We start from the raw sequence: 13,794 nt of genomic DNA on the forward strand, positions 1-13,794 counted from the left end.
AGAGCTTGCTGGCACTGTGTACCCCACCTCCATGCTCTTCTGTAAGCCTGTCCCCTCCAGCAGGATGGCAGGAATTTTCTAAAGTATCTACAGCAGACAGGCACAAACCTTGCTAACATCATGCACCTCACCCTCACATTCTCCTATGAACCTTCCCTCAGCAGGAGTCCCTTCAAAGCAGTTCCACAAGCAGTATGCAAGTGGTCCCAGCAGGGGCCAGCACCACACCAAAGTGACTCCTTTCCCAAGGATAGGGGAGGACAACCACACAAGACCAGTCAGACTACAGCCCCAGCAGTGGGCTTGGGGCAGACATCTGGTCTGACGGTAGGCACTGTCCCGTTCTCAGGGGAAAACAAAGATAGAGTGCCCTGCAGCTTGCAGTTTGGTGCTACTGCATCTCTAGCAAATGCCTGATCTGGCTGAACTCCAGCCCAAGGCAGCTCCAGACTGTCCCACTAACTACACAGGGACCAAATCCTGCCCACGACAGGCAAAGAGAGCCATTTCAGATGACTGTACTGAAAGAAAAAGTAGCTCAGCTGCAACAGTAGGACACATGCAACACATATAGGAGATAACCCTGGAGGACCAGGTTCTGGTGAACAGGGGACACTGCACTGTATGGCACTGCAGGACCTCTTCCTCATTAAGCCAATACTTTAAGTACAGGACATGTAGCTAACTTTCCTAACACATAGAAACAGGCATAGAGAGTTAGTCAAGATGAAGAGACAGAGGAATATGTCTCAAATGAAAGAACAGGACAAAAATCACAGCAAGAGTGCTAAATGAAATGGAGATAAGTAATATGCCTAATAGAGAATTTAAAATAATGGTCATAAAGATACTCACTGGACTAGAGAAGAGAGTGGTGGACCTCAGTGAGACCCTCAACAAAGAGACAGAAAAAAAGAATGAATCAGGGATGAAGAACTCAATAACTGAAATTAAAAATACACTAGAGGGAAATAAATAGAAGACTAAAGGAAGCAGAAAAATGGACCAACAACCTGGAGGACAGAGTAATGGAAAGCAATCAAACTGAACAGGAGAGAGAAAAAAGAATAATAAAAAATAAAAATAGATTAAGGGAACTCAACAACAACATCAAGCATAATAACATTCACATTACATGGATCCCAAGAGAAGAGAGAGAAAAGAGTGCAGAAAATACATTTGAAGAAATAATAGCTGAAAACTTCCTGAGTCTGGGAATGGAAACAGCAATCCAGATCCAGGAAGCATAGAGAGCCCCCAAGAAAATCAACCCAAGGAGGGCCAGACCAAGACGCATAGTAATTCACATGGCAAAAAGAAGTGATAAGGAGAATTTTAAAAGCAGCAAGAGAAAAGAAAATAGTTATATACAAGGGAAACCCCATAAGGCTATTAGCTGATTCTTCAGCAGAAATTTTGCAGGCCAGAAGAAAGCAACATGATGTATTCAAAGTGCTGAAAGAAAAAACCCCTGCAACCAAGAATACTCTATCCAGCAAGGCTATAATTCAGAATAGAAGGAGAAGTAGTTTTCTAGACAAAGTCAAAGGAATTCAGCAACAGCAAACCAGCTTTACAAGAAGAAATGTTAAAGGAACCCTTTGAATGCAAAGGAATGACCATAAGCAGAAGTAAGAAAATTAGGAAGAACAAAAGCAGTAAAATTAAGTGTATCTATAAAAATCAGTCAAATAGCCTCTGCCACTCTTGCTCCGGAAATCGCCCGCGCCAAAGACGCAGTAGCGCTCTAACCGCCCACACCCACCATGCCCTCTCTCGCCTGTCCTCTGCAGCCATGTCCACCAGGTCTGTGTCCTCGTCCTCCTACCTCAGGATGTTTGGCGGCCCTGGCACCGGGAGCCGGCTGAGCTCCACGCGCAGCTACGTTACCATGTCCACCCGCACCTACAGCCTGGGCAGCGCGCTGTGCCCCAGCACCAGCTGCAGCCTCTGCACCTCGTCTCCTGCGGAGCAGTGTGCCCGGTGTGCGCCTGCTGCAGGACTCGGTGGACTCCTCGCTGGCGGACGCCATCAACACCGAGTTCAAGAACACCCACACCAACGAGAAAGTGGAGCTGCAGGAGCTGAATGACCGCTTCGCCAACTACATCGACAAGGTGCGCTTCCTGGAGCAGCAAAACAAGATCCTGCTGGCCGAGCTCGAGCAGCTCAAGGGCCAGGGCAAATCGCGCCTGGGGGACCTCTACGAGGAGGAGATGCGGGAAATGCGCCGGCAGGTGGACCAGCTCACCAACGACAAGGCCCGCGTCGAAGTGGAGCGCGACAACCTGGCCGAGGACATCATGCGGCTCCGGGAGAAGTTGCAAGAGGAGGTGCTTCAGAGAGAGGAAGCCGAGAGCACCCTGCAGTCTTTCACACAGGATGTTGACAATGCTTCTTTGGCACGTCTTGACCTTGAGTGCAAAGTGGAATCCTTGCAGGAAGAGATTGCCTTTTTGAAGAAACTCCATGAGGAGGAAATCCAGGAGCTGCAGGCCCAGATTCAGGACCAGCATGTCCAGATCGATATGGATGTTTCCAAGCCTGACCTCACGGCTGCCCTGCAAGACGTACGCCAGCAGTATGAAAGCATGGCTGCCAAGAACCTTCAGGAGACTGAGGAATGGTACAAGTCCAAGTTTGCCGACCTCTCTGAGGCTGCTAACCGGAACAACAATGCCCTGCACCAGGCAAAGCAGGAGTCAAAGGAGTACCGGAGACAGGTGCAGTCCCTCATCTGCGAAGTGGACACCCTCAAAGGGACTAATGAGTCTCTGGAACACCAGATGCGTGAAATGGAGGATAACTTTGCCGTCGAAGCTGCTAACTACCAAGACACTATTGGCCGCCTGCAGGATGAGATTCAGAACATGAAGGAAGAAATGGCCTGTCACCTTCGGGAATACCAGGACCTGCTGAATGTCAAGATGGCTCTCGACATTGAGATTGCCACCTACAGGAAGCTGCTGGAAGGCGAGGAGAGCAGGATTGCTCTGCCTCTTCCAAACTTTTCTTCCCTGAACCTGAGGGAAACCAATCTGGATTCCCTCCCTCTGGTCGATACTCACTCAAAAAGGACACTTCTGATCAAGATGATTGAGACTAGAGATGGACAGGTTATCAATGAAACTTCTCAGCATCACGATGACCTTGAGTAAAGATGGCACAGAGTCGGTGCAGTGGTCACTGCCAGCAAGAATAAAAACAGAAATTGTATCTTAAAGAAACAGCTTTCAAGTGCCTTTCTGCAGTTTTTCAGGAGTGCAAGATAGATTTGGAATAGGAATAACCTCTAGTTCTTAAGAACCAACACTCTTAAAAGATTTAGCAAAAAGTTTACAACATAATCTAGTTTACCAAGAAAACTTGTGCTAGAATACTTTTTAAAAAGTATTTTTGAATACCATTAAAACTGCTTTTTTTCCCCAACAAGTATCTGACCAACTTGTTTCTGCTTCAATAAATCTTTGGAAAACTAAAAAAAAAATCAGTCAAATAAAAGGATGTAAAGTATGACAAAATAAAGTATCATGAAGTATCACAAAATGAAAGTATCAGGTATTAATAATAATAATATTAAATATAAATAAATAAAAATAGAAAATAAACAAATAACAATATTAAAGTATCAGTATTAATAATAAAATTATGAACAAATAAAATTATACTTTGTAAAGTATCACAAAATAAAAGGATGTAAAGTGTGACACTATAAACTGAAAACGTAGGTGCTGGGGAGAAGAGTAAAAATTTAGTGCCTTTAAAATGGTTTCAAACTTAAGTGACCATCAACTTCATATAGGGTGTTATATGCATGAGATGTCATACATAAACCTAATGGTAACCACAAATCAAAAACTGATAATAGATATGCATAGATATTGATAAAGAGAAAGGAATACAAGTATATCACTAAAGAAAGCCAGCCAACCATGAGAGAAAAAAGCAAGAGAAAAAAGGAACAGAGAACTGTAAAACTAACTATAAAATAAGTAACAAAATGGCAGTAAGTACATACCTATCAGTAATTACTTTGAATGCAAGTGGACTAAGTGCTCCAATCAAAAGACATAGGGTGAAGAAAGCAAGGCCCATCTATATGCTACCTAAAGAGACTCATTTCAGAACTAAGGACACATGCAGATTGAAAACAAAATGATGAAGAAAAAAAAGAAAGTGAGATGATGGGAGGGACACCTGAGGCTCAGTTGGTTAAGTGTCTGCCTTTGGCTCAGGTCACAGTCTTGGGGTCCTGGGATTGAGCCCCATGTCAGGCTCCCTACTTGGCGGGGAGTCTGCTTCTCTCTCTCCCTGTTTACATTCCTGCCAACAGTGCAATAGGGTTTCCCTTTCTCCATATCCTCACCAACACTTGTTTCTCATGTTTTATTATTTTAGCTGTTTTAATATCTGTGAGGTGATATTGTGGTTTTGGTTTGCATTTTCCTGATGATCAGTGATGTTGAGCATCTTTTCATGTGTCTGTTGGCCATCTATATGTCTTCTTTGGAGAAATGTCTCTTCATGTCTTCTGCACATTTTTAAATCAGTTGATTAGAAGTGTTTTTGGTGTTGAATTGTATAAGTTCTTTATATGTTTTAGATATTATCAGATATGTCATTTGCAAATAACATTTTCCATTTAGTAGGGTGTCTTTTAGTTTTGTCAATTGTTTCCTTCACTGTGCAGAACCTTGTTATTTTGCTAGAGTCCCAATAGTTCATTTTTGCTTTTGTTCTCCTTGCCTCAGGAGACATAGCTAGAAAAATGTTGTTACAGATGAGATCAGAGAAATTACTGTCTGTGCTCTCTTCTAGGATTTTTATGGTTTCAGGTCTCATGCTGAGGTCTTTAGTCCATTTTGAGTGTATGGTGTATTTTGAGTTTTTGAGTATGGTGTAAGAAAGTAGTCGAGTCTCATTCCTTTGCTTGTGGCTGACCAGTTGTCCTACATCATATGTTGAAGAGACTCTCTCTCTTCTCCCCATTGCATATTCTTGCCTCTTTTGTTGGAGATTAGTTGACCATATAATTGTGGCTTTATCTCTAGGCTCTCTTTTCTGTTCCACTGATCTATGTGTCTTATTTCTGCACCAGTACCATACTCTTTTGATTAGTATAGCTTTGTAGTGTATCTTGAATTCTGGGACTGTGATACCTCCAGTTTTATTCTTCTTTTTCTTTCTTTTTTATATTAGTTTCAGAGGTAGAGGTCAGTGATTCATCAGTCTTATATAATACCCAGTGCTTATTACATCACGTGCTCTCCTTAACGTCCATCACCTAGTTACCCCATCCCCCACCCTCCTCCCTTCCAGTAACCCTCAGCTTGTTTCCTATGATTAAGAGTCTCTTACAGTTTGTCTCCCTCTCTGATTTCATTTTGTTTTATTTTTCACTCTCTTCCTCTATGATCCTCTGTTTTGTTTCTTAAATTCCACATAGAGTGAGATCATATGACAATTGTCTTTCTCTGATTGACTTATTTTGCTTAGCATAGTACCCTCTAGTTCCATCTATGTCCTTGCAAATGGCAAGATTTCATATACATCTTCTCTATACATTCATCTGTCGAAGGACACCTGGGCTCTTTCCATAGTTTGGCTATTGTGGACATTGCTGCTTATAAAAATTAAGAGTGCAGTTGCCCCATCAGATCACTACCTTTGTATCGTTGAGGTAAATACCCCAGTAGTGCAGTTGTTTGTCATAGGGTAGCTCTATTTTCAGCCTTATGAGGAACCTCCAAACTGTTTTCCAGAATGGCTGCACTAACTTGCATTCTCATCAACAGTGTAAGAGGGTTCCCCTTTCTCCACAACCTCGCCAACATCTGTCGTTTCCTAACTTGTTAATTTTAGCCATTCTGACTGGTGTGAGGTGGTATCTCATTGTGGTTTTGATTTGAATCTCCCCGATGGCCAGTGATGATGAACATTTTTTCATGTGTCTGATAGCCATTTGTATGTCTTCATTGGAGAAGTGTCTGTTCATGTCTTCTGCCCATTTTTTGACAGGATTATCTTTTGTGTGTGTGTGTTGAGTTTGAGGAGTCCTTTATAGATCCTGGATATCAGCCTTTTATCTGTATTGTCATTTGCAAATATTTCTCCCATTCTGTGGGTTGCCTCTTTGTATTGTTGACTGTTTCCTTTGCTGTGCAGAAGCTTTGGATCTTGAAGTCCCCTAAATTAATTTTTGCTTTTGTTTCCTTTGCCTTTGGAGACATATCTTGAAAGAAGTTGCTGTGGCCAATGTCGAAGAGGTTATTGCCTATGTTCTCCTCTAGGATTCTGCCTTGTGTTGAGGTCTTTTATCCATTCCAAGTTTATCTTTGTGTATAGTGTAAGAGAAAGGTCGAGTTTCATTCTTCTACACATAACTCTCTAATTTTCCCCAGCACCATTTATTGAAGAGACTGTCTTTTTTCCACTGTATATTTTTTCCTGCTTTGTTGAAGATTATTTGACTATAGAGCTGATGGTCCATATCTGAGCTCTCTACTCTGTTTCACTGGTCTATGTGTCAGTCTTTGTATCACACCATGCTGTCTTGGTGATCACAGCTTTGTAGTAATGGTTGAAATCAGGCAACATGATGCTCCCAGTTTTGTTTTTCTTTTTCAACATTTTCTTAGCAATTCAGGGTCTCTTCTGATTCCATACAAATTTTAGGATTGTTTGCTCCAGCTCTTTGAAAAATGGCCATGGATTTTTGATTGGAATGGCATTGAAAGTATAGATTGCTCTAGGCTGTATAGGCATTTTAGCACTGTTTATTCTTCTGATCCATGAACATGTAATGGTCTTCCATCTTTTTTGTTTTCTTCAATTTCTTTCATGAGTGTTCTCTAGTTCCTTGAGTACAGATCATTTACCTCTTTGGTTAGGTTTATTCCCAGGTATTTTATGGTTCTTGGTGCTATAGTAAATGGAATCAATTATAAAATTTCACTTTCTGTATTTTCATTGTTAGTGTATAAGAAAGCAACTGATTTCTGTACATTGATTTTGTATCCTGCCACATTACTGAATTGCTGTATGAGTTCTAGTAGTTTGGGGGTGGAGTCTCTGGGTTTTCCATATAAAGCATGTCATCTGTGAAGAGAGAGAGTTTGACTTCTTCATTGCCAGTTTGGATACCTTTTATTTCTCTTTGTTGTCTGATTGCTGTTGCTAGGACGTCTAATACTATGTTGAACAAGAGTGGTGAGAGTGGGCATCCTTGTCGTGTTCTTTTTTTTTTTTAAAGATTTTATTTATTTATTTGACAGACAGAGATCACAAGCAGGCAGAGAGAGAGGGAGAAGCAGGCTCCCTGTTGAGCAGAGAGCCCGATGCAGGGCTCGATCCCAGGAGCCTGGGATCATGACCTGAGCCGAAGGCAGAGGCTTTAACCCACTGAGCCACCCAGGCGCCCCCCTTGTCGTGTTCTTGATCTCAAAGGGAAGGCTGTCAGTTTTTTCCCATTGAGGATGATATTCACTGTGGGTTTTCATAGATAGATTTTATGAAGTTGATGAATGTTCCCTCTATTCCTTCAAAATACTTTGAAGTGTTTTAATCAGGAACGGATGCTATATCTTGTCAAATGTTTTTTTCTGCATCAATTAAAAGGACCATGTGGTTCTTCTCTCTTCTCTTATTAATTTGTTCTATGACATTGACTGATTTGTGAATGTTGAACCACCCTTGCAACCCAGGGATAAATCGTACCTGGTCATGGTGGATAATCTTTTTAAGGTACTGTTGGATCCTATTAGCTAGGATCTTGTTGAGAATTTAGCATCCATATTCATCAGTGATATTGGTCTGAAATTCTCCTTTTTGGTGGGGTCTTTGCCTGGTTTGGGGATCAGGGTAATGCTGGCTTCATAAAAAGAGTCTGGAAGTTTTCCTTCTGCTTCAATTTTTAAAAACAGCTTCAGGAGAATAGATATTATTTCTTCTTTGAAAGTTTGGTAGAATTCCCCAGGGAATCCGTCAGGTCCTGGGCTCTTGTTTTTTGGGAGGTTTTTGATCACTGATTCAATCTCATTACTAGATATTGGTCTATTCAGGTTGTCAATTTCTTCCTCATTCAGTTTTGGAAGTTTATAGTTTTCCAGGAATGCATCCATTTCTTCTAGGGTGCTTAACTTATTGGCATATAAATGTTGATAATTTCTGATGATTGTTTCTATTTCCTTGGTATTCGTTGTGATCTCTACATTTTCATTCATAATTTTATTAATTTGGGTCTTCTCTCTTTTCTTTTGGATTATTGTGGCCAATGGTTTATTGATCTTATTGATTCTTTCAAAAAATCAGCTTCTAGTTTCATTGATGTGTTCTATCCTATCTCTAGTTTCCATCTCATTGATCTCTGCTCTATCTTGATTATTTCCCTTCTTGTGTGTGGGGTTGGCCTAATTTGTTGTTGATTCTCCAGTTCTTTAAGGTGTAAAGACAGCTGGTGTATTCTGGATTTTTCAGTTTTTTTGAGGGAGGCTTGGATGGCTATGTATTTCTCCCTTAGGACTGCCTTTGCTGTATCCCATAGGTTTTGGACCAAAGTGTCTTCATTCTCATTGGTTTCTGTGAATTATTTAAGTTCTTTGATTTCCTGGTTGATCCAAGCATTCTTAAGCAAGGTGGTCTTTAGCTTCCAGGTGTTTGAATTCCTTCAAACTTTTCCTTGTGATTGAGCTCCAGTTTCAAAGCATTGTGATCTGAAAATGCAGGGAATAATCTCAATTTTTTGGTATTGATTGAGTCCTGATTTGTGACCCACTATATGGTCTATTCTGGAGAAAGTTCCATGTGCACTTGGGAAGAATGAGTATTCTGTTGTTTTTGGGTGGAATGTTCTGTATATATCTATGAGGTCCATCTGGTCCAATGTGTCATTCAATGCTCTTGTTTCTTTATTGATTTTCTGTTTGGATGATCTGTCTATTACTGAGGGGGCATGTTAAGACCCCCTATTATTAATGTATTTGTATCAATATGACTCTTTATCTCGATTAACAGTTGTCTTATGTAGTTGGTTGCTCCCATATTGGAGGCATAAATATTTACAATTGTTAGGTCTTCTTGGTGAATAGACCCTTTAAGAATGATGTAGTGTCCTTCTGTATCTCTAACTACAGTCTTCAGTTTAAAATCTAATTTATCTGATATGCGAATCACTAGCCCAGCTGCCTTTTGAGGCGCATTGGCATGAAAGATGCTTCTCCTTCCCTTCCCTTCACTTTCAGTCTGGATGTATCCTTAGGTTCAAAATGAGTCTCTTGTAGACAACATATGGATGGGTCCTGTTGTTTTATCCAATCTGCAACCCTGTGCTGCCTTATGGGTGCATTTAGGCCATTCATGTTGAGAGTGATTATTGAGAGATATGTTTTTATTGACATCGTGTTACCTGTGAAGTCCTTGTTTCTATAGATTGTTTCCATAAATGTCTGTTCAATGATATTCTTGGATTTTCCCCTCTTTTATAGAACCCCCCTTAATATTTCTTGTAGTGCTGGCTTGGTGGTCACATACTCTTAAATCTTGCTGGTCTTGGAAGACCTTTATCTCTCCATCCATTATGAATGTCAGTCTTGCTGGGTAAAGTATTCTTGGCTGTATGTTCTTTTTATTTAGTGCCCTGAATACATCTTGCCAGCCCTTTCTGGCTTCCCAGGTTTTTTGGACAGATCTGATGTTATTCTGATGGGCCTCCCTCTGTATGTAAGGAATCTCTTCCCCCTAGCTGCTTTGAAGAGCTCCTCCTGTCTAAAATTATGATTCATCATTTTCACAATCAGATGTCTCGAGGTCTTTCTAGATTTTATGATCTTGAGGGGAGACCTTTCTGCCTCTAGGACAAGAACACTGGTTCCATTCCCCAGATTGGGAAAACTTTCATGGAGAATTTGTTCAACTATATCCTCTAGGCTTCTTTCTTTCTCCTCCCCCTCAGGGATTCCAATAATTATGAGGTTGGAATGTTTCATGGTGTCATTTATTTCCCTAATTATGTTTTCATGGCTTCTAAGCTGTTTGCTCCTCCTGATCCTTTTTCTCTATCAGTTTTTCCTCTAGATCACTAATTCTATCTTCTACCTCAATTACCTTAGTTGTTAGAGAATTTAAATTAGATTGGAACTCATTGATAGCATTGTTAACATCTTCCCTGGTGGCTTTAACTTCTGCCGTAATCAATTCCATTTTGTCACTAATGGCTTCCTCCAACCTAGCCATTGCCTTGATAATTATTAGCCTGAATTCCCTTTCAGAAATATTGTTTATGTCCATATCCAATAGCTCTGATGGAGAGGACACAGTCTATGAATTTTTCCTCTATTGGACATTCCTCTTCTTAGTTATTTTGGTGAGAGATGGCTGAGGGGATGTGTAGCTGAATGTATCAACCATGGTCCAGGCAGGGTGCACCCTGGAATGCTTCTGAGCAATTGGGAGTCCCCACCAAAAAGAAAGAAAAAAAGGGAGAGAGAGAGAGAGAGAGAGAGAGAGAGAGAATAAAAAACTAAAAGAGAAGACCCAGCCCAAATGGGCCCCAGAGGTAAGATTTATGAAGTATACAAACAAAAACAGACAAAAAGACTGAGAAAAGTAAATGACAAGGAAAAAAAAAAAAAAGAACCCAGCCAAAATGAACCCCAAGTATAAGATTTATATACTACCAGACTAAAACAAATACATGGAAACACTGACAGAAGAAAAAGATGGGAGGGTGGTTATAAATTCTCAGTGTGGGTGAGGAAGGTTATTTTGATTCTTCCTGGGTGTATCTTGATATCTTTATTAAAGGACTCAACTTTCCTGAGATAAAGGGGGATTTAAACTGGTTTAAATATGGGAGTAGTATTGACAGGGAAAAGAGGATTACCTTGAAGTTAATCTCTATATGAATATTAAAAAAATAGAAAAACAAAAGAAAAACACAGGTATATGTATCAAAATTTCAAGTTAAAAGGTTATTATGGAATTTGTTGTACCTCTCATTGTGATGGTAAATAGGTTAAAAATTATAAAAAGTTAAAAAGCACAAGAATAGTGGGAACGAATTAAAAATAAAAGTTGTATCTGTGAAGTATACAGGCTTTAGGGCAATACCGGGAGCTTAATATCCTATTTTCCCCTGATATTGGGGGTTTAGAATTTTATGTGGACCCTGTGGTGGTTGTCCTCTTGTTTTTTGTTTTTGTTTTTGTTTTTGGCTGGCTTTCTGGGGAGGGGCTTGCCACGTGGTTTTTCAGGCAGTTTTGCTAGAGTTGAGTCTTCCTACCCCCTATTAAGGGGCTGGGCTCTGAGGAAATCGGTTTTTCAGGCTTTTGTTCTCTGGAGGTCCCCCCCCCCCTTTTCCCTCCCCTTGGCAGCTTTTCGCAGTTCTTCAGAGGTTTAGAGTAAAGAAAACTGCACCCAGACCTCTGTCTCAGAGAGAAGCCTCAGTCTATGCTCCTCTGGGTGCTCCAGAGCCCATAAACTCTAGAGCACCTCCCACCAGCAGAGCACGACCCCAGCCACAGTCTCAGGGGATGCAGGAGCTCCCGCTTGTACCCTGGTGCTACCAAAACCATGAGAAGTACTAGTCCAGAGAGCTGGCTTCCAGTGGCTACCTCCACCGTGGCTGACTGGGCAGGTCCATACCACCAGAGCAGTCCTAACTGGAGGCAGAACGCTGAGATTTTCAGCTGGCCCTGGCTGGGAGTGTTCAGACTCTCGAAGGTCCTAGAGAGCACCAGCTAGCACCTGCACGGACTTCTCTCAGGGGAGGAGGTGGAGCATGACTCAGACCCCAGTCTCACAGCACGTGTGCAGAGTGCAAAAGGCTGTGGTTCAAGACAGTGCCAGGTGGCGTCCACACCAGACACTCTCAAGCTTGCCAGCAGCTCAAGGAACTAGGCCTGGCTTCTTTGCTGCACTCTCTGGCACAGCACGAGTGGTGGCCGTCCTGGGTCAGTGGGCTTAAGTGTATGTCCCAAACCGCCCGATTCCACCAATTTCTCCTTAAGGTCTCTTGCTCCTTTTGAGTGCTTTTAACCAGACTCCAAGTTAATGCTGGTCCCCAATCACAGGGCACTCTCATATTGGGAGTATTGGGGTTTTACTTTCCAATGGGTCACTTCTGGTGGCTCCCTTCCACTTTTGTTTATCTTCCAATATCAGTCTGATGTTCCCACTCCACTTTACCTGTCCACTGGAGTCTTCTGCCCCCATAGAGATCCAGAAGTGTGTAATTCTAACCTCAGGCTGATTTCATGGGTTATCAGAGTGCTTTGGTCGATAATCAGCTTACTTTAGGGGAGTGGTTGAAACAGCGCCTCCTACTACTCTGCCATCTTGCCCCAACCACCTTTTGAGTCTATTTTTTGTGTGTGGTATAAGGAAATGGTCCCATTTCATTCTTCTGCATATGGCTGTCCAATTTTCCCAACACCATTTGTTGAAGAGACTGTCTTTTTCCCATTGGACATTCTTTCCTGCTTTGTTGAATTAGTTGACCATAGAGTTGAGGGTCCCTTTCTGGGGTCTCTATTCTGTTCCATTGATCTATGTGTCTGTTTTTGTGCCAGTACCATACTGTCTTGATGATGACAGCTTTGTAATAGAACTTGAAGTCTGGAATTGTGATGCCACCAACTTTGGCTTTCTTTTTCAACATTCCTCTGGCTATTTGGGGTCTTTTCTGGTTCCACACAAATTTTAGGATTATTTGTTTCATTTCTTTGAAAAAACATTATGGTATTTTGATAGGGATTGAATTAAATGTGTGGATTGCTTTAGGTAGCATAGACATTTTCACAGTATTTTTTCTTCCAGTCCATGAGCATGGAACGTTTTCCCATTTCTTTGTGTCTTCCTCAGTTTCTTTCATGAGTACTTTATAGTTTTCTGAGTACAGATTCTTTGCCTCTTTGGTTAGTTTTATTCCTAGGTATCTCATGGTTTTGGGTGCAGTTGTAAATGGGATTGACTCCTTAATTTCTCTTTCTTCTGTCCTGTTGTTGGGGTATAGAAATGCAATTGATTTCTGTGCATTGGTTTCATATCCCAACACGTTACTGAATTCCTGTATGAGTTCTAGCGGTTTTGGAGTCATTTGGGTTTTCCATATAAAATATCATATCATCTGCAAAGAGTGACAGTTTGACTTATTTGCTGATTTGGATGCCTTTTATTTCTTTTTGTTGTCTGATTGCTGAGGCTAGGACTTCTAGTACTATGTTGAATAACAGTGGTGATAGTGGACAAACCTGCCATGTTCCTGACCTTAGGAGAAAAGCTCTCAGTTTTTCCCCATTGAGAATTATATTCTCTGTGGGTTTTTCATAGATGGCTTTGATGATACTGAGGTATGTACCCTCTATCCTACACTTTGAAGAGTTTTGATCAAGAAAGGCTGCTGTACTTTGTCAAATGCTTTTTCAGCATCTATTGAGAGTATCATATGGTTCTTGTTCTTTCTTTTATTAGTGTATTGTACCACATTGACTGATTTGCAGATGTTGAACCAACCTTGCAGCACAGAAATAAGTCCCACTTAGTCGTGGTGAATAATCCTTTTAATGTACCATTGGATCCTATAGGCTAGTATTTTTGTGAGAATTTTTGCATCTGTGTTCATCAAGGATATTGGTCTGTAATTCTCCTTTTTGGTAGGGTCTTTGTCTGGTTTTGGGATCAAGGTAATGCTGGCCTCATAAGATGAGTTGGGAAGTTTTCCTTCCATTTCCATTTTTTGGGAACAGTTTCAGAAGAATAGGTATTAATTCTTCTTTAAATGTTTGGTAGAATTCCTCT

The 13,794-nt window shown here is 41.1% G+C and overlaps 1 pseudogene; it reads left to right on the forward strand.

Moving 5' to 3' along the window:
* Nucleotides 1-1,795: 1,795 nt before the first annotated feature.
* LOC123931401 lies at nt 1,796-3,174 on the forward strand (annotated as a pseudogene).
* The last annotated feature ends 10,620 nt before the right edge of the window (nt 3,175-13,794 follow it).

The sequence above is a fragment of the Meles meles genome, chromosome 19 (genome assembly GCF_922984935.1).
Source record: "Meles meles chromosome 19, mMelMel3.1 paternal haplotype, whole genome shotgun sequence".
Classification (NCBI taxonomy): Eukaryota; Metazoa; Chordata; class Mammalia; order Carnivora; family Mustelidae; genus Meles; species Meles meles.